This window comes from Oratosquilla oratoria, chromosome 16, assembly GCF_046742065.1.
Source record: "Oratosquilla oratoria isolate Oo_2021 chromosome 16, ASM4674206v1, whole genome shotgun sequence".
Lineage (NCBI taxonomy): Eukaryota > Metazoa > Arthropoda > Malacostraca > Stomatopoda > Squillidae > Oratosquilla > Oratosquilla oratoria.
Window position 1 is genome coordinate 48418835 of NC_134792.1, and position 20866 is coordinate 48439700.

At 38.5% G+C, this 20866-nt stretch overlaps 1 protein-coding gene across 5 annotated transcripts in view; it reads left to right on the top strand.

Moving 5' to 3' along the window:
* LOC143033984 (uncharacterized) overlaps positions 1-20866 on the top strand; it is a 326328-nt gene that overhangs the window by 126406 nt on the left and 179056 nt on the right. The window contains exon 1 of one of the 5 annotated variants that reach the window (XM_076199763.1): positions 9976-10205. The exons of the other annotated variants lie outside the window; for them this stretch is intronic. The gene's annotated coding sequence lies outside the window, so the exon portion shown is untranslated. Of the gene's footprint in view, positions 1-9975; positions 10206-20866 lie in introns of those variants that run through there. 5 annotated transcript variants of the gene reach the window in all.

Consider the following 20866-nt stretch of genomic DNA (forward strand, 5'->3'; position numbering starts at 1 on the left):
AGGAATGATAGGAGTTGGGAAGGGACCGAGGTAGAGATGGAATAGGTTAGGTTAGGTTAGGTTAGGGTACGTTCCACATTGTGACAGAAAAAGGAATGATAGGAGTTGCGAAGGGATCGAGGTAGAGGTGGAATAGGTTAGGTTAGGTTAGGTTAGGTTAGGTTGGGTACGTTCCACTGTGTGACAGAAAAAGGAATGATAGGAGTTGGGAAGGGACCGAGGTAGAGATGGAATAGGTTAGGTTAGGTTAGGTTAGGTTAGGTTAGGTTAGGTTAGGTTAGGTTAGGTTAGGGTACGTTCCACATTGTGACAGAAAAAGGAATGATAGGATTTGCTAAGGGACCGAGGTAGAGATGGAATAGGTTAGGTTAGGTTAGGTTAGGTTAGGTTAGGGTAGGGTACGTTCCACATTGTGACAGAAAAAGGAATGATTGGATTTGCAAAGGGACCGAGGTAGAGATGGAATAGGTTAGGTTAGGTTAGGTTAGGTTAGGTTAGGTTAGGTTAGGTTAGGGTACGTTCCACAGTGTGATAGAAAAAGGAATGACAGGACTTGCTAAGGGACCGAGGTAGAGATGGAATAGGTTAGGTTAGGGTACGTTTCACTGTGTGACAGAAAAAGGAATGACAGGACTTGCGTTGGGAACCGAGGTAGAGATGGAATGTTGGTATGGTGGTATTATGGAACTGGACGCCCTCACGGGATGCATGAGTCGACGAGAACCATCAGTAAATCAGGGGAAAGGTTAGTGAATGGAGCTGTGAGGGCTCGTTGCCCGGACGTCAGACAAGAGGAAATGTGTGTGAGTGAAAGCCAAGAGTGTGTAGACTAACGGCACTACCCATTCCCTGAGATGGGCGCAGAGTAGGACGAGCCAAACGTATTACCGGAGAAGTGGATGGTATGCAACCTTCACATCGATTGTTCTGGAAAGAATGAAAGGGATCTGTGAGGATGTTCTTCTCTCGTGTCTAGCCTCTCCCGCTTTGCGGTAATGGCTGGTTCTATCTGGATTGAACCAGATAAAACCATGTGTTGAGAATCACGCGGGTTATGAACTCGGTTGAAATTTAGCGGCTTCTCATACCACGAACGCCTCATCGAGATATCAAAGGTAAGGTGCTACATGTAAGTAATACCACTCCTCTACGAGAACCGGAAACTCCCGCCTGAGGTACAGCCCCGTGGGCAGGCACTCGGTCTCCGGACTCAGCAAAATATCTTAACTAAGATATCTAGGAGTCAGGCCCTTACCTCTCTTTGGGTGTTTAAGTCTTACAGAAGAATTTCAAAGGAGAGCTTCTGGTTATAAGTCTTTTTTTTTTTTTTTATTCATTTTGAGCTCTATCTTTCGTCTCCCTCTTCTTGAGGGACCTTAATGTGCAAAACCACATTCGAGCATTTGTGTCCCTCCGCTTTAGTGTCTGCAGTATAAACAGAGACATTAACGTCTCTTTATTTTCTCGCTTCGTTGAGGATTTAATGCGAGAATTCACATATTCATGGCCACGTCGTCTCAAGGGCACATTTCTCCATAGGACTGTCAGCGAATTTAATATCTTGGAAGTCGCGCCACCTATCTAATGACATGCTATAGAAAAAGAATGAAATCCTTACCAACCCGACAAGTGATGGACCTATCATTTTCGAAATCATTATTATGCCATGATTGACGCAAACGTATATTATAGGTGACGTATTATAAAAATAGTTATTTTCACGCACTCATTCACATTTTGTAATTGATTCTACGAGTTTAGGATCAAGCAGGAGGCAGTTTATGAGATGATATCAAACATTAAAATATCCATTTCGTAGAAAAAAGAAACATCCTACACAACATTTAAAAAAAAATATGATATCTCAAACTCTATTTACTTCAACGCTAAAAACGACAAATGATCTTATGAATAAATGAAAGTATAAATAGATAAATAAACAAATAGATAAATAAGTGTGGTAAACACAAAAACAAATAAACTAGTCAATGACTGGATAAATGACAAACAAAACAAAAGAAAACGCATTGTCACGTGGTAAAATTTTCGATTATTTCATGACGAATTCAGAAAGAAAACGTCACACCTCTCTCGCACAGAAATATCTCCTTTCTTTTCGCAATGAAAGTTGCAAATATATTTCTTCTCTAACCTCCCTCAGTTCTTCGTTGTCAATATCCTCCACATCGTGTACCTGCAATACCCTCCCCCCAGCATCCAGCATCCGGTATTCCAAAGCGTCGGCCGAAACTCTTCAAGCCTGAGCTCGAATACAGGAAACAGAGGCCTGTTTTGCATCGACACACTTGGGGGCGCCTGCCGTGTTTACTTTGTAAGGCCTTGTATCGCCTCTCCAACACCTTCCACCCCCCAACCTCTCACCTCTTCACCTCTTCCACACACCTTCATAAGTCTTCGGTTTACGCTCAGAATTTTCCCGGAGCACCCCGCCCCCACCCCCACCCCCCACGCAGGATGAATCCTGGATTTTGGGTCTCCGCACTGAATATCAAGCTCGCTCAGTTCGTGATTGTGTGTGAATGAACTATCTAACCGTCGTTTCCGGCCATGCATGTGTATGAGGTGTGTGTGTGTGTGTGTGTGTGTGTGTGTGTGTGTGTGTGTGTGTGTGTGTGTGTGTGTGTACAAGTTTGTGCGTGTGTTCTGCAAATGTACATGGATGCTCTGTGATACACATATGTATGCATGATTTGCAGGTATGTTCTCTACGGCCACCTGCAAATATTCTTTTGCTATTGTTAGAATAGCATGTGTAATCATATTTTATATCGTAGTTGAGTCATCTTTTATGTCTAAATCAAAATCTATTATCATTCAGTAAATGAATACTTTGGGCAAGTACCTCAAGGTCATATGAATTATTATGAAGTACGACAGATAATTCTGTTCACTACTGAAACATTGATTTGAATGATTTCTCGAGTGTGTGTATGTGAATATGATTCACCATGGTTTTAGATCACGGCCTGGACTCGTGATCGTCACCCGCCCGGATGAGAGTTCTTAGTTTGTGTTCTTCAATCTGGGGTCACGAAAATGTCCTGCGAGAGGGACGTCATATAGAGTCGTCTCCCTGCCACTCATCACCAAACTCCATCAACTTCTTTACTTCCATTTCGACGTTCCAACTCGATAGGCTGACACTCGGTCCTCGGAATGAACCCCGAGATACATCTTTATCATTCTCGTCTATATTTCCTTCACTTTTAGACACAATTAGACCTGACAAACGGTGACTGCTTGCCTCTAACGACTTTCATTCGTGACATAGAAACAATCTCACACAATAATACACAAATATCGTTGCAAGTTTCTCTCTCTCTCTCTCTCTCTCTCTCTCTCTCTCTCTCTCTCTCTCTCTCTCTCCAGGGAGACCTTTGGGAGGGTCCGTGGACCATTGCAAACTGCTTCAAGGCTGCGGGCTTCTAGTTAGCGATACTCGAAGCAATAATTGATTGATGGGGCATTACACACACACACACACACACACACACACACACACACACACACACACACACACACACACACACACACACACACACACACACACACACACATTCATACACACACACATTCATACACACACGCACATACACACACACACACACACACACACACACACACACACACACACACACACACACACACACACAAAGCACACACAGAACACACATATTCACACACGCATACATACACACGCACGCACACACACACACACACACACACACAAATACATACACACATATACATATACATACATAGATACACACAAACACACACACACACACACACACACACACACACACACACACACACACACACACACACACACACACACACACACACACACACACAAACACACACGCGCGCGCGCGCGCGCCATCCTCTTGCTTAAAGAGAACTGTTACGGCATCTAATATCAACGAAAGTTTTTCATGTCATGAATGGGGCTTGAGCTTAGGACTTCACCCGTTGGTAGTCACGACGCTATCCACCGCCCCAGCAAGCCGTGTGTGCATGTGTTTGTGCTTGTGTCTGTAGATCACGTGTATGCCTATGTATACCCAACAATACTAGGAATAAGGTTTTTATGCCAACAAAGAAATTCCCGTTATTGTGAGATGTGTCTTAGAGTAAGTGTCGTTTATTACACTAAGGGTAATGGGATTAATTTGATGATATAAAATATATATGATATATACATACTAGCAGCATACACGTAATGCCAATATGCTTACGTAATGAGACTGACGATGTTATGTCTAATATATCAGTTATGGAGATACTGAGAATGTAATACTACCAACATATATATATACATATTATATATATATATATATATATATATATATATATATATATAGTGTGTGAAGTGCCTCCTTTATTGAAATTTGCTGTGTCAATGTGGGCAGGTTATTTGAAAGCAGGTTTGTGATCTTGGAAATGTTGCTGCCAAATCATAGTGGTTTGTCTTACTTGAGTTGTACGAACCGTTTTGCAGAGTTCTTTGCCTTAATGTGCAAAATCACACACACTAATTAGTAAATAAACGAAAGAATAGATTAATCAGTGATTGAAGTCCAATTAAAAAAAATACTCCACAAGTATTCTAATCCTTTGTATATTTGTTCTTCTAGTCCATGCTTGGAGCTGAATTTCTGAATAACGAAACGGAAACGGAAGAGGTTTGAGGAGACTGACGTTCTAACGAATGAAAACGCTTCATTGTGTCAAAGCTCGAATACCATTGGTTCTTATCGTAGGCGTCTGTCATGTCGTCCAAATTCGTAAATCAATCGCCATGTAGTAAGGTCATTTGCTTATTTCGTTCTTTTAACTATAATGCGATTTTTCTCTTGTTGGTACGGGTAAAATGTTAATTCGCTAAGTGGATTTTTGTTGTTGTTTATTAGTTCGAAATGGTTCACTCGCTGCTATTCGTCAAATCGGGGTTAAAAATGGGATTTTAAAACTGCGTTATGATAAACATATCATAGGATTCGGAAACCAATACCTATTTATATAAAATAGTGCACACATGACTGCGTCATTACATACCATCGTAAAATAATTTTAATGGATAACAAACATTCTATTTATTCTGGCATTCAACTGACGAGAATGTGAGGTACTTCTCTCTGCTTAGCCGCTGAGGACTCGTAATTACATTATCGTAATATAAAGGAAGCTAAACTTAGTAGGACGTATTTACGCTACGACGGCTGACGTTTTGATAAATTCATAATCCCAGACAGGGTTAATCATAGCAAAACTGAACCATACATTTTGTAGAGGACCATATCTATATGAAATTCGTACGAAACATTATGATTCCGTGGATGACTGGTACGGACTTGTATCTGGCCTATTTCACAAGATATATGGGCGAAGCCAAATTGTTACAGATATCACATGATTTCGCATAAATAGGTATTCTTAGTAACTGAATAAAAAAGCGAGATAGAATAATTGAAAAAATAAATAGCAAAAGATAGCTAAAGAATTCATAAAACAATGCTCAAAATACTGCCGAACCCTTTTACAGTGGAAACGATTCTGTTTATCTTGATTAAGTCAGCTGGTGGCAGATAAACTTGTGACCAAAACAGTAAAACGAAGAGACAGAGTTAAAAAGAAGGTACATCATATTTTACAATAACAAACCCCTTCATTACACAGTAGTATGAAGAATTCGAGATGATTACACATGGCCTTGGAAACTTAGGATCAGATCAAATAATTCCGACTGTCGTCCCAGGATTCGAACCAAGGCTCGCGGTGTTACGATGCTGACACTATGACCACTAGGCTATCGGTTGTCTGTGGGCATAGCGTCAGCATCGTAATCACGCGAGCCTTGGTTCGAATCCTGGGACGACAGTCGGAATTATTTGATTGACTACACCGTCACTAGTGATTCTACTCAGTTAGGATCAGATATGTATTTCTTAACAAATATAAACACTAAGGAATCAGATCACCTTCTCCAATGAAGAAGATCTGAACCGAAACCTTGATAAAACTGTCTCGATACTCGCCGGGTAATTAATGACGGTTTCTAAGATAAACATGTGTCGGAAAACGGGGTTCTATGGAGATGCGGAACTAGTCCTTAAAGGCGTATCTCGGCGCCAGCCACATGCAAATATGTGGAACTAGTTCTCGGGGACAGCCAGGTGTGAATATGTGGAACTAGTCCTCAGAGACGTATCTCGACGCCAGCCAGATGTGAATATGTGGAACTAGTCCTCAGAGACGTATCTCGGCGACAGCCAGGTGTGAATATGTGGAGCTAGTTCTCAGAGACGTATCTCGGCGCCAACCACATAACGAATATGTGGAGCTACTCCTCGGCGCCAACCACATGCGAATATGAGGAACTAGTCTTCGGCGTCAGCCACATGCGAATATGTGGAACTAGTCCTCGGAGACGTACCTCGGCGCCAGCCATAACAAGTCATATAAAACCACATCTCAGTCAACATGTTATTCGGGTTAAGTTTAACACATGACAACGGAGCCGGGTTAGACAGTGGTCGGAATTAGACTTAACTGTCAAAGGTCAACAGGTCAAGCTAAACAGGGTTAAATGAATGCGATGAGCGCCGGTAACCGGGATGAGGTGTGGATGCTGGTTAGTTTAGGTTCTTCATGGAAGTTAAGTAACTACGTATGGCATCAGTTAGATAAATTCATATCCAGATGCAAAATACATACATCCAGATTTTACATACGAGTAATGGAAATTTGTACATATGCATATTCTTGCTTTAATACATTTCAAGCAGCCATTTTGTGGCCGTATTGCTACGGTTTTGTTGTAAATATATACTGGAAGGAAATATTTCGTTTTGAGAGTAGGTTGTAAAAAGTAGAAATAAGAGAATTTCTATCAAACACGGATGGTGTACCGTACGATAATTTTTCTTTTCTTTTGCGAGATTGAAATAGATTATATATATTTTTTATAAGCAAATAATGAGATTTGTGTGCAGCGTGTTAGTGGTTGTTTGTGATTTGTGAATAACTTTTCTTGTTCTAAAGAGTGGTGAGGAACATTGCTGGGCTCTATGCATTACTATGAATATTCATTTAGAATTATTTAATCTATATAAGATTTATAGAACTGAATTTGATATATAGCGGGAGCCCATAGGCAAAACAAGCACACGCAAATGCACACACACGTGCAGTCACACACACACACACACACACACACACACACACACACACACACACACACACACACACACACACACACACACACACACACACACACACACACACACACACACACACACACACACACACACACACATTTGTATACACACCGTGCATATATACCTGCCAAACCGCATGCTAAAAAGAATCATATATCGCATACTACTGGTTAGAAAATTCATAGGCTTCGATACAGATATGCATATTTTCCATCTAGGGACAAGCAAGGAGATAAAACTGTATAATCGGGCCATAACAAGTCAAATATATTTATATATTTGTTTATCTTTTTCCAGGTGAGTTTTACGGCTCTGTCTGATGCGATCTATAGGCATGAACGGATGAAAGGAGATTGGGGACTCAAGGTGAGTGTTCTGAATTCGTAAACAAAACTCTCAATCCTTTTCAGTCCAGTGTTCTGTTCCACAGACTTTATCTTGGATAACACAGGACGATTTTATTTTTGCAAAGGAATTACAAAGTATTACTCTACTAAAGTGTATGGGTAGGATGTCTTTCTGTTTAACTCGAGCTCTGATCCAGTTAACTATAAGTGTTGCTATATGATCGATATAACAAAACCATTAGAAAACGTAACCATGATTTTTTTAAGTCAAATTATTTTTTTTTATGTCTCAGTGTAATGACTATTTTATAATTGTAAACTTCTATACTTGTTCGTCATTGTATTTACGTCGTTATGTCTATAATTCTATATCAGAGGTGGCCAACCTTTTGTGAGATATGATGTATTATTTCTAGTTACCCTGATGCGATCTACCAGCCTAACACAAGATTAGTCTGTCTTTATAAATAATTGAATGTTGTTCAGACATGTCCATCATTATAAATATAAATATAAATTATTCCCAGAAATAAAACAGAAATATAATCCAAGTATCATGAGTACTTGGATATACTATTGTAGCTATTTGCATAACAACTTCTGAAGGACGAATTGTTAACGGGTACAGTAGTGTGATCGGCTTGAAACAGGATCGTGATCGACCAGTCGATCGTGATCCACTGGTTGGCTACCCCTGTTCTATATGGATTAATTTTCGACACTGCATATATGATTATGTCTTCTAGGATTCGAACCCCAGGCTAGGACGTGGCAAAGATGATACCACTTTACTGCACTTGATGGCAAAATCACACCGTCCTAGATTTATGAATCAACAGCACCCCAAGGTTCAAATCTAAGCTGGAATGGTTATTTTTTATCTAAATTTATATTACGTCTGTAGTTCTAGATCTAGACTTTCATTCTTTATTTCTTCTTCAAGCTCCAAAATTCTTCACATCACATGCTGTTGCTGATCCAAAAATAGCTGGAATTAGTCTTACAAGGTCGAAAGGGAGATGGGTGAGGAGAGGCGAGGGAGAGGGGACAAATAGAGTATTAGCAAAAAACTATATCCCACCATGTCCAAAGCAGCATGTTAAAGAAGATATACGCAACATTTTGAGTAGAAAATCTGAAATAATTCCACGGAAATGAAAGCGGAAGAAATAACTGGAACGCGTGAAATGTGCTCTCTCTGGAAGCAGAACTCTGGCTGGAAGCTCGGCTTGCAGAGAGAATAGGAATTTGACTCTGGATTCAAGAACACGACGTCCAGTAAATTGACGACTTTTTTCCTCTCTTTAAGTGAGAAAATCCGTTTAGATGTTTGAGTAATTAGAACATTCGCTTTTCTAGTGATAAAATACGCAGTAATTAGAACATTCGCTTGGAGTAAGAGAGTAGCCTTTTCTAGTGATAAAATGCTCACTAATATAAAAGTACAAATAGAACATAATGTTTTCATTTAATGAAATCTGAGAATCATAAACCAACAATTTAAGTGCAATCAACGAGAAAAAATTTGCTAAACGAGTGTAAAGGATAATTATAACTTATTTTATATCTAACTGAATTTAAATGAGATTTGGGTCATAGTAGAGTGATACAAAACTAATCAGGACGTCATTACGTCATATCGTCATAACAACAAAAAGTATTAACGTATAAAAACATATATGCTGCAAAATATTAACCAAACTAAGATCCTTAACTGAATAAAATTACCTGGTTAAGCAACAGCTAGAATGATGAACATAAGAACATAAGAATGAAGGAGACTGCAAGAGACCATAAGGCCTACACTAGGAAGTTCCATGTCCATGACCACTTGTCGTAACTACATGGTTACTAAGTCTATTCCAAAATGCATCAAAGAGATATACGTAATTTATATTAAAAAAAATGAAAGAAAAATATTGTCTCTTTTTGTTAGAGTAATTAAATATCGTAAGCAAGTTATAATACATCTTTTAGTTTATATTACTGTTACGATAGTTGCAGGAAACCCACGCTTCGCTTTGTCGAGATTTCAGTCCACATGAAATATTCTAATTCCCGAAATTTTAAAACAACTTTAATGGTCTAGCTGTTAAAATATGTTTATTTTTTTAATTTCCGTTTGTCGGATTCTTATTTCTAACGCCTGGCATAGCTCATATTTATTCAGAAAATCATGGATATCTAAATAAACAGGTCTATAGATTTGATTGTTACGTTTATCTGAATAACTCTATATCTAGTTTCCTAGGCTTATCTGAATAATTCTATTTAGTTTTCTAACCCAGGAGCTCACACTAGTACGCTTACTTTTGATTCTAGATTAAAGAATAAAAATAATAAAAAACCGCTACAAAACGCCGAAGAAGAAGTCCATAAAAAATCTCTGCTTTCGTGGTCGAATGCGTCCCGTCAGGAATCCAAAGTTCTGACAGTGGCCAAACAAAACTGAGGGCAAACGAAACAAATATCTCGTCGAATTCAGAGCAGAAGAATTCTTTTGGTGTTTTCTATGATGCTCCTTCCTCCACAAGGATCAACCAAGTGACCCAGGGGCTCTCTTCAAATCATGAACTGGCAACTGATCTCAATTAGTTCCTTCTGCCCAGCATACGTCGTGAGTTTTGTTATATCTTCTGAGTTTCGTTATGTTTTTCATTATCATTGTTTCATTTAAATAAAGATATGTAGTGGTACATGAGTAAGATAAAACTTATAACCACTCTCGGAGAAAAATAAACCGAGATACAGAGTAAACCGTATATATTGACCACTAACAATGGTCCTCTTCATGTATGTATTTGCTGAAGAGGATCACAGTTACTGGTCGAAATATACGGTTTACTCTGTATCTCAGTTTATTTTTCTCCCAGAGTGTGTTTACGTTTTATCATTTCGTTTATTATATTTGTTATATTACTATATTATATTATTGTATTATAGTTAATTAGGTAAAAGCCTTTGAGAGGTTAAATGTTAAAAAAATATTTAGTTATGCCATAGATATCCTAATCTGTGGCGGATTTCGTGGATCTTGTTTGAATTTCAATATTTATTTGATTTTGTTCAAATCCTCCCAACCCATGGACTGCTACTTATTCTTGAACTCTTTGCTGCTTCGTTTCTTCATGAGAATAGAATCATGTGATATTCTAGCCATAGGGAAACTGCTGAGTACGTCATAATAGCAGAATGAGTAATGTTTTTGCTGCATTTGCGCCTTTTCCCAAACTTTTTTCTTTAGTTACTCTGCTATCTCAACAGACTTTCTAAGTCTGAAATATCGAGGCAAGTTAGCACACAATGCTAGTGCCATGTATCTGTACTTTTTTTTTTTTTTTTTTTTTTTTTTAGATCTACGCCGAATTAATGCAGAATAGTCACATTTATGAGTCCAAATTTTCTTCAAGTTTGGCCGTGTCTCACCTATTTATTATTGTGTCTCTCGAGACATGAAACCTACTATTTGATGGTAATTTTTGCTGAGAATGAGGTCTTCCTCAGCCGAAGAAGACTGCCCGGAGGTAACAAGGTTATAGGCATCGGTCGTAAAACGCAGCTTTCAATTCACGCTGAGTAATCCTTGCATCGATCCTGTTCAGCGTAATTCTAAAATGTTGTGCCAACTATTACCAGACGATTCTTATCATCTGTGGTGTAGAGTCGGGTTTAGGGAAAGATGGTCTCACGTCTAATTTGGAAGTGGGTAGAAACAACTTCGCCAACCGTGTAGTTAATGAATGGAATAAACTTCCTGCAGAGGCAGTGCAATGTAGTTCAGTTCGAAGCTTTAAGAATCATTTAGATAAACACCTAAGCAAGATGCTGTAATGATTATAATTTATTTTATATTATTTGTTTTTGTTTTGTTATCATTTGTCTGTTTGTTACTCATTTATTATTAGCTATAAATCAATTTATTATTATTTACTATTCATCTGTTTGTTATCTAACTATACCTATGCATTTATTTATGTATTCTATTTGTTATTTACATTATTATAGTTTTTATTTATTCATTTATTATTATGATTTTTATTTTCGCATCCGACCTAGATATGGACCAAAAGGTCTTCTGTCGGCATGCTCCGCCTTTGTAACTCTTTGTAATCTCTTCCATGACCGGTATACTGACGGGTTCAAAGGGGCTCAGTCTAAGAGAGGAGCTGAGTTCATTCGGCTCGTCGCAACTCAGTGACGACTTGAATGCTCCCGTGGCCAATCACACGGGACAAAGAGGACCATAACAGAGACTCGTCGCTGCTACGAAATCGAGAGAAGCCATAAAATTAGGAGGCCAGGGGGTTAGTGTTTCTGGGTGATGTGAAGATTGGGGGAGGGCAAAAAGGGGAGAAGAAGAAGGAAGGGAAAGAGGAACGAGGAGTGAATGAAGGAGGAGAAGGTAAAGGAGAAGAGGTAGATGAGGTGGAGGAGGAGAAAAGAGAAGGAGGGGGAGAAGGAGAGAGAAGAAAATGGAGAAGAGAAAGAGGAAAAGAGAGAAAAGGTAGAAGAGGTGGAGGAGGAGAAAAGAGAAGGAGAGGGAGAAGAAGAGAGACGAAACTGGAGAAGAGAAAGAGGAAAGAGAGAAAGAGGAAAGAGAGAAAAGGAGAAGTGGAGGAGGACAAAGGAGAAGTGGAGGAGGACAAAAGAGAAGGAGGGGGAGAAGGAGAAAGAAGATGGAGAAGAGAAAGAGGAAAAGACAGAAAAGGGAAGTGGAGGAAGATGAAGGAGAGGCAAAGAAAGTCGGAGAGGAGTGGCAGCAGTAGAAGAAGGAATGGTAGAAATAGGAGGTCGACGAAAAAATGGAGTAAGAGGAGAAGGTGAAAGAGGAAGAAGAGAAGTGAGAGGACGAGAAGGAGAAGGCATATGAACAGAATCAGGGACAGGAGCAGAATCAGGGACAGGAGCAGAATCAGGGACAGGAGCAGAATCAGGGACAGGAGCAGAATCAGGGATAGGAGCAGAATCAGGGACAGGAGCAGAATCAGGGACAGGAGCACAATCAGGGACAGGAGCACAATCAGGGACAGGAGCAGAATCAGGGACATGAGCAGAATCAGGGACAGGAGCAGAATCAGGGACAGGAGCAGAATCAAGATAAGGAAAGGGAGAAAAGAAGAAAGGGAAGAGGAAAGTAAGAAGAGAACTGTGAGACGGAGTTAGAGAAGACGAAATAGAAAAAAATAGAAAATAGGTAGGAGTAGCAAGTGGATTAGCGGTGGGAAGAAAACCCAAATACTCAACGAACAGCAGTTTATATTGGTTTCCTTTAATTAGAACGGTTTCGTCTTTGGGCCGTCGAAGTCGCGGCGGGGGTTTCTGTTTCATAACTTCGGCCTCGTGGGGTGCTCGGCCCTTTCTCGCCGTGGTCAGACAATAATGGCGCCAACTTCATAACCCATTCCAAGCCGGGTACATAAAAATGAAGGAGACTGCAAGAGACCATAAGGCCTACACTAAGAAGTTCTATGTCCATGACCACCTGTCATCCCAATCCATAAAGTTGTCTAGCCGTTTCTTAAAACAACTGATAGTTTCAGCGCTCACTATTACATGGCTACTAAGTCTATTCCATTCGTCGACCACCCTATTAGTAAACCAATTCTTTCCTATTCCCTTCTTAAATCTAAATTTGTCCAGTTTAAACCCATTACTGCGAGTCCTGCCCTGTTGTCATAATATAATGACCTTGTTTGCGTCACCCTTGTTAAAGTCTTTGATCCACTTGAACACCTCTATTAGATCACCCCGCACTCTGTGGCTTTCCAGAGAGTGTAAGTTAAGGTGCCTAAGCCTCTTTTCGTAAGGTTAAATTTCTGAGCCCATGTATCCTTTTGGTCCTTCTCCTCTGTACTGATTCCAGTGGACTCTTCCTTTTGTTCTATCTGTCACAAGGCTCTTCCGTTCGCTCTCTCTATTCATGGCGAAAGGTTTACGACACATTTCGAGTAACTTCTTCTGTACCGGGTGCCAGTTTTTTTTTTTTTATTCTGGCTGTGGCTGAGAGGCTGTATTCTTTTGCGTGGTACACATACAAGGAAATTTTCAATTCATGCCCTGTTGTACTTTACAATCTTTGGTCCGAATATTGGCAGAGTTTCATGTGGACTAAAGAAAAAAAAAAAAAAAAAAAAAAAAAGACAATACAATGTTTTGATGATTCATCCCTTTCTCACACAAACAGAATAGATCTGCCTGATGCTGGCCACAACAAAAGTCTATGTAATACACTTGTGAAGCAAAGAGGTTAAACATCTATTAGGAGGTTAGGTCGGTGTCCCTTACAGAGTACTTTGTAGCGTGGAATTTAATGAACCATACCCTTAGTCCAACTCGCTGGTGGAAGATTTCGAAGTGTCGCCACCATGACCTCCGCCGCAAGTATCGACGCTCTAAGCCGCTCGCCCAGCGAGCATCTAGACAAACGAAGGAGAAGAAAACGGAGAATGAGGAGGAGAGGGAGGAGGAGGAGGGGATGGAGGAAGAGGAGGAGGAGGAGGAGGAGGAGGAGGAGGGGGCGGGGGAGGAGGAGGACGAGGAGGATGGGGAGGGGGAGGACGAGGAGGAGGAGGACGAGGGGGATGGGGAGGGGGAGAAAGAGGTGGGGGTGGAGGAGGAGGACGAGGAGGATGGATAGGGGGAGGACGAGGAGGATGGAGAGGGGGAGGAGGAGGATGGGGAGGAGGAGGGGGGAGGAGGAGGAGGGAGGAGGAGGAGGGGGGAGGAGGAGGAGGGGGGAGGAGGAGGAGGGGGGAGGAGGAGGAGGAGGAGGGGTGGGGTGGGACGTCAAGAGAAGTTTTTGATTGTTATTCGTTCCTCCGGGGAATCACGGGGTTCCCGGCCAAGACCGGCGATAATGTGTCTGGCTCGTCCATTCGGGGGATTCTTAATCACCGGGGACGGGGAATGACGCAATCGTCACGTTAGACGTAAACGCCCTTTTCCGGAGGGTGAAGAAGCCCCACCCTCGACTTCGCGGCGGCAGTTCACACCGGGACCTTACGACCGGAGCATTCTCGTAATCTCTCAGACTTATGTGTTTATAAAGTGTCAGTGGCTGATGACACGGTTGTATATGCCGGCTCCGCCTCAACCGTGGCTGCTGAGTTCAGCTCGATTCGTCTTGAGTTGTGTGTGTGTGTGTGTGTGTGTGTGTGTGTGTGTGTGTGTGTGTGTGTGTGTGTGTGTGTGTGTGTGTGTGTGTGTGTGTGTCTGTGTGTGTCTGTGTGTGTGTGTCTGTGTGTGTCTGTGTGTGTGTGTGTGTGTGTGTGTGTGTGTGTGTGTGTGTGTGTGTGTGTGTGTGTGTGTGTGTGTGTGTATTTGCCTAGTTGCACCCAGTTGTATTATACGGGAAGGGGAGCTATGCTCGTAGTGACCCGTCTTTGTATCTCTCAGCATCTAGTGTGTGTGTGTGTGTGTGTGTGTGTGTGTGTGTGTGTGTGTGTGTGTGTGTGTGTGTGTGTGTGTGTGTGTGTGTGTGTGTGTGTGTGTGTGTGTGTGTGTGTGTGTGTGTGTGTGTGTTGTACCTAGCTGTATTATACGGGAAGGGGAGCTATGTTCGTAGTGATACGTCTTTGTATCTCTCAGCATCGTATATACATATATATATATATATATATATTTATATATATATATATACATATATATATATATATATATATGTGTGTGTGTGTGTGTGTATATATATATACATATATATATATTTTTGTGTGTGTGTGTGTGTGTGTGTGTGTGTGTGTGTGTGTGTGTGTGTGTGTGTGTGTGTGTGTGTGTGTGTGTGTGTGTGTGTGTATGTGTATCATGTGAAGTCGAAGGGATAGAGCTGGGGAGACTGGGCTGAATCAATTCGTGATTACAGTAAATGCTGGCCAAGGAGTTTATTGCAGCGTTAAGTTATAATTCGTTCCTCGGATTCTGTTTTTTGAGATAATAAAACAACTGATGAGAATTGGATGAGCGAGCTTCTGCAGAGAGGGTCTCTGAACCTTCCATTTTTTCTCGTTGTCGCTACGATCTCTCTAACGGATCTTGTACGTTATCTATAAATGTCGTAAGATAATTTAATTCATTCGACGGAAACTCCGTGCACTACGAGAGGATGAAACAGTTTCTGGAGGACGGAAAACTTGTAATGTCTTGCGATTCCAGTCCGCTTTGTTGGAGTGAGCGAAGAGTGTTTAAAGCACGTTTAAGGCTCAGAGAACATCGTTCACATCTGCTGGTGCCGCTGTTATAGTGTACTTAATGACGGAGCTGTCTGCATTGGCCTTTAGGGAGAGGTTGTTTTGGAGATAAATGTTTATCTTGCCGAGGTGTTATGGCAGGTTTTGAAGCATCATCCTGTCAGGAAGAGAGATTGAACTCGTGGATTCTCTCTGTAGGGATTTAGGCAACAACGCACCATTTATTTAGCCGAGCTGTCGGAGGCTCGTCCATTCAAAAACTCGTTTTGGTCAAACCTTAAGAACATAAGAATAAACCTTAAGAACATAGGAACATAAGAATGAAGGACACTGCAAGAGACCATAAGGCCTACACTAGGCAGTTCCAAAATTTCAAAGCTAAATAGAAACCGACGTAGTGAAGCAGGTGGATTAAGGACGATTATAAAACCACGTTTTTGATGATCGCTCCTGAAGCAAACTTTGATCCTATTGGTGGATTGGCTTTGTACGAAGTGGTGGCGAGTTTGGACGCATATAAGCGTCTCTTGGTGTGTGCTTATATATCTTCTCCTGCTATATTAATGTTTCCCTTTAACTTCTGTCATTACTCGAACTCACTTTCTGCAGCTTATACCGTCAGCGGTTGATTTACAAGCTAACTATATTATTTAGTAAATCTTAGCAGCTCATCCATGAAAATGTGTTTGGTTAAAAAACTGAACGAGAAGGATGAATCATTCAGGGCATTAACACACTATGACGTGTAAGCACGTCGTAAAATTTTACAGAGTAAAATATGACCTCAGGTCAAAAGATTTTATTTTTACACTATTTCAGTATATCGCAAATCATTGCGTATGCTCCTGTCTCGGAGTGTGGGTGTTTCTTAATTGTCTTACCATCTTTCCTGATTTTACGATTTGACGAGTTTTATTTTCGCGTCACTACAGAGATTTTATGGCCCGAAGGAAGGGAACAAACTTTGATGGTCAAAGGATTCGACTTTGTCTCATATCAGTGCTTTTTCTCTGGTTTACGAGATTTATATTTCGTTCAGGTCGCCGCCGTGAAATTTAAATCCGCTAAAAGAATCCCTCAAAGCCTTAAAGCCTTCCACAGGTGGTTTTTGGTCAACTGAAATATCACCAAAGCTGAACCTGAGGATTAATGATCAAGTTTACAGAGCTCGATTCTAAGGCAACATTTCACGACTGCATTCTGCCCTACATAAGAACACAAGAATGAAGGAGACTGCAAGAGACCATAAGGCCTACACTAGGCAGTTCCATGTCCATTACCACCTGTCATCCCCATCTAGGCACTGTGTTATTCTTTAGAAAAAAATCCTTATTTTAATCTTATATAAATCCTTGGAACGGAAAGATTTATATAAGGAAATATCTTTTTTTAAAATACCACCGGTGGTTTTCTTAAAAAAAAATCTTTCCTTATATAAATCTTCCCTTCCAACAATTTATACAAGATTTATGTAAGGAAATAATCTTATTTTTTAAGAATACTACCGTAAAATTCTTACGGTGATATTCATAAAAAAAAAAAAATTCCATATATAAATCTTTCCCTTCCAAGGATTTATATAAGATTTATACAAGAAAATATTTTCTTTTTTAAGAATACCACGGTAAGAATCTCCTCACCATTTTTCGCCCGAATCCTGTGGAAAAAGTGACAACGAATGCCATCTACTGGCGACAAGAATCACTACAATGGCGTCGATAAGCTTGGGAACTGGGGAACGCCTTCGTTGGCACATCGTGGCCCGGGAGGTAGCTCCGAATCTCATCATTATGCGCTCGTTTGGGTCGAGTTAGATTAGACACGATGGCGCCTTCTCTCTCTCTCTCTCTCTCTCCTTCCACTACAGAAGGGTAAGGCTTGAGCATCTACAGCACGGGGTCTTGCACAAAAAAAAAAAAAAAAAAGATAAATAGAATAAACAAATGAAACAACGACAACAACGACAATAATGACAATAATAATAATAATGACTAATAATAATAATAATGACAATAATAATAATAATGACAATAATAATAATAATAATAATGACAATAATAATAATAATAATAATGACAATAATAATAATAATAATAATGACAATAATAATAATAATAATAATGACTAATAATAATAATGACAATAATAATAATAATAATAATAATGACAATAATAATAATAATAATAATGACAATAATAATAATAATAATAATGACAATAATAATAATAATAATAATGACAATAATAATGACAATAATAATGACAATAATAATAATAATAATAATAATAATAATGACAATAATAACGACAATAACAATAATAATAACAATAATAATAATAGTAATAACAATGATAATAATAATAACAATAATAATAATAATAATGACAATAATAATAATAATAATGACAATAATAATAATAATAATAATAATAATAGTAATGATGATAATAATAGTAATGATAATGATAATAATAATAATAATAATAATAATGACAATATTAATAATAATAATAATGTTAATGATAATAATAGTAATAATAATAATAATAATGACAATAATAATAATAATAATGATAATAATAATGACAATCATGATAATGATAATGATAATGATAATGATAATAATAATAATAATGACAATAATAATAATTAATAATAATAATGACAATAATAATAATAATAATAATGACAATAATAATAATAATAATAATAATGACTAATAATAATAATGACAATGATAATAATAATAATGACAATAATAATGACAATAAGACAAAAAAAGAAGATTGACAATGATAATAATAATAATAATAATAATGACAATAATAATAATAATAATAATGACAATAATAATAATAATAATAATGAATAATAATAATAATAATGACGATAATAATAATAATAATAATAATAATGACGATAATAATAATAATAATAATAATGACGATAATAATAATAATAATAATAATGACGATAATAATAATAATAATAATAATAATGACAATAATAATAATAATAATAATGACAATAATAATAATAATAATAATAATAATAATAATGACAATAATAATAATAATAATAATAATAATGACAATAATAATAATAATAATAATAATGACAATAATAATAATAATAATAATAATGACAATAACAATAATGATAATAATAATAATAATAATAATAATAATAATAATAATGGCAATAACAATAATAATAATAATAATAATGACAATAATAATAATAATAATAATAATGGCAATAATAATAATAATAATAATAATAATAATAATAATAATAATAATGACAATAATAATAATAATAATAATGACAATAATAATAATAATAATAATGACAATAATAATAATAATAATAATGACAATAATAATAATAATAATAACAATAATGACAACAACAATAATGACAACAACAATAATGACAACAACAATAATGACAACAACAATAATGACAACAACAATAATGACAACAACAATAATGACAACAACAATAATGACAACAACAATAATGACAACAACAATAATGACAACAACAATAATGACAACAACAATAATGACAACAACAATAATGACAACAACAATAATGATAATAATAATAATAATAACAATAATAATAGTAATAACATTAATAACAATAACAATAACAATAATAATAAACTAAAAGATAATAGACAGATGAACAAATAAACAAACAAAAAAATAGAAATAGAAAATAGATAAAGATAGAAATAGACATACAGGCGTTATCCTAACAAATCGTCAGATAAAACAATTCAGGCCTTTCAGCAATGCGAGATCTACCCCCAGATGAGCTAAATCCGGTGTTTTGCAGAACCTGGCAAAAGAGGATAAATACACTGATCTCAGGCACTTTAGAGGCTTAGACTGGTACACATACACAAATACATACATAAACACAAACATACACGCACGCACACACACACGTATACGAACTCTGAGGTCTCTTCCGGGAGGGAAATAGCTGTCGATCACGAGTCCAACACGTGATTCAAAGACCATGGTGAATCTCTCTCTCTCTCTCTCTCTCTCTCTCTCTCTCTCTCTCTCTCTCTCTCTCTCTCTCTCTCTCTCTCTCTCTCTCTCTCTCTCTCTCTCTCTCACACACACACACACACACACACACACACACACACACACACACACACACACACACACAAACACACACACAAACACACACACGACGAAATAATAGTGTGTGTAAAAACCATACACGAATTTAAGAACAAATTAGACACGTCGAGATACAGAGACGGAACACCACGAGCGTAGATCCCTTTCCCGTATGATACAACTAGGTAAATACACACACACACTTACAGACCAACAAACACACACCTGTAAGTGGAAACATTGTCCTTTGCCATTTGGGGAAGGTCATTTCCTTTCTCCCTCTCGCATTTCCACAATCGTCCATGCCAATGTCGAAGAGGAGGACTCGAAATTCGAGGAATAATTTGACCTGCCACAGGACCACTACGCCGATCATCATCATCCCTTTGCAAGAGAACACAAACACACAAGAATAAGTACGCACAGGTTGAAGTGGTTCACGGATATGCAAAACATCTCGGTAAGCCATGAACGTGTACATACGCATGCACTGATATTCATCAACAGAACACCGCATGAACACAGGAGAACAAATTCATTTTCCTTTGCAACATATCCACGAATGCGATGCGTTCGATGCTTTAGTCCCTGGCAACAGAATGTTACGAAAACGTGTCCTAACCTTCACGCATTACAGATTCGGTTTTGACAAAGGAGAGTCGATTTCATGCAGAAGCCGAGACTCAGTCTTTAAGACCAACGAGTCTTCAGTCGATCGGTGAAGATCTCATTTTTGGTAAAAAAAAAAAAAAAATCTGACACCCCCCCCCCCCCCCCCCCCCCCCCCCCCCCCCGCTGCATAAAATCACAATTCTTTTGACGGAGCAAAGTCTGTAGGGTGTATTACCATATTGATGAAGCTGTCAGCGTGTGAGTGTGTGTGCGTGCGTATGTGTGTGTGTGTGTGTGTGTGTGTGTGTGTGTGTGTGTGTGTATGTGTGTGTGTGTG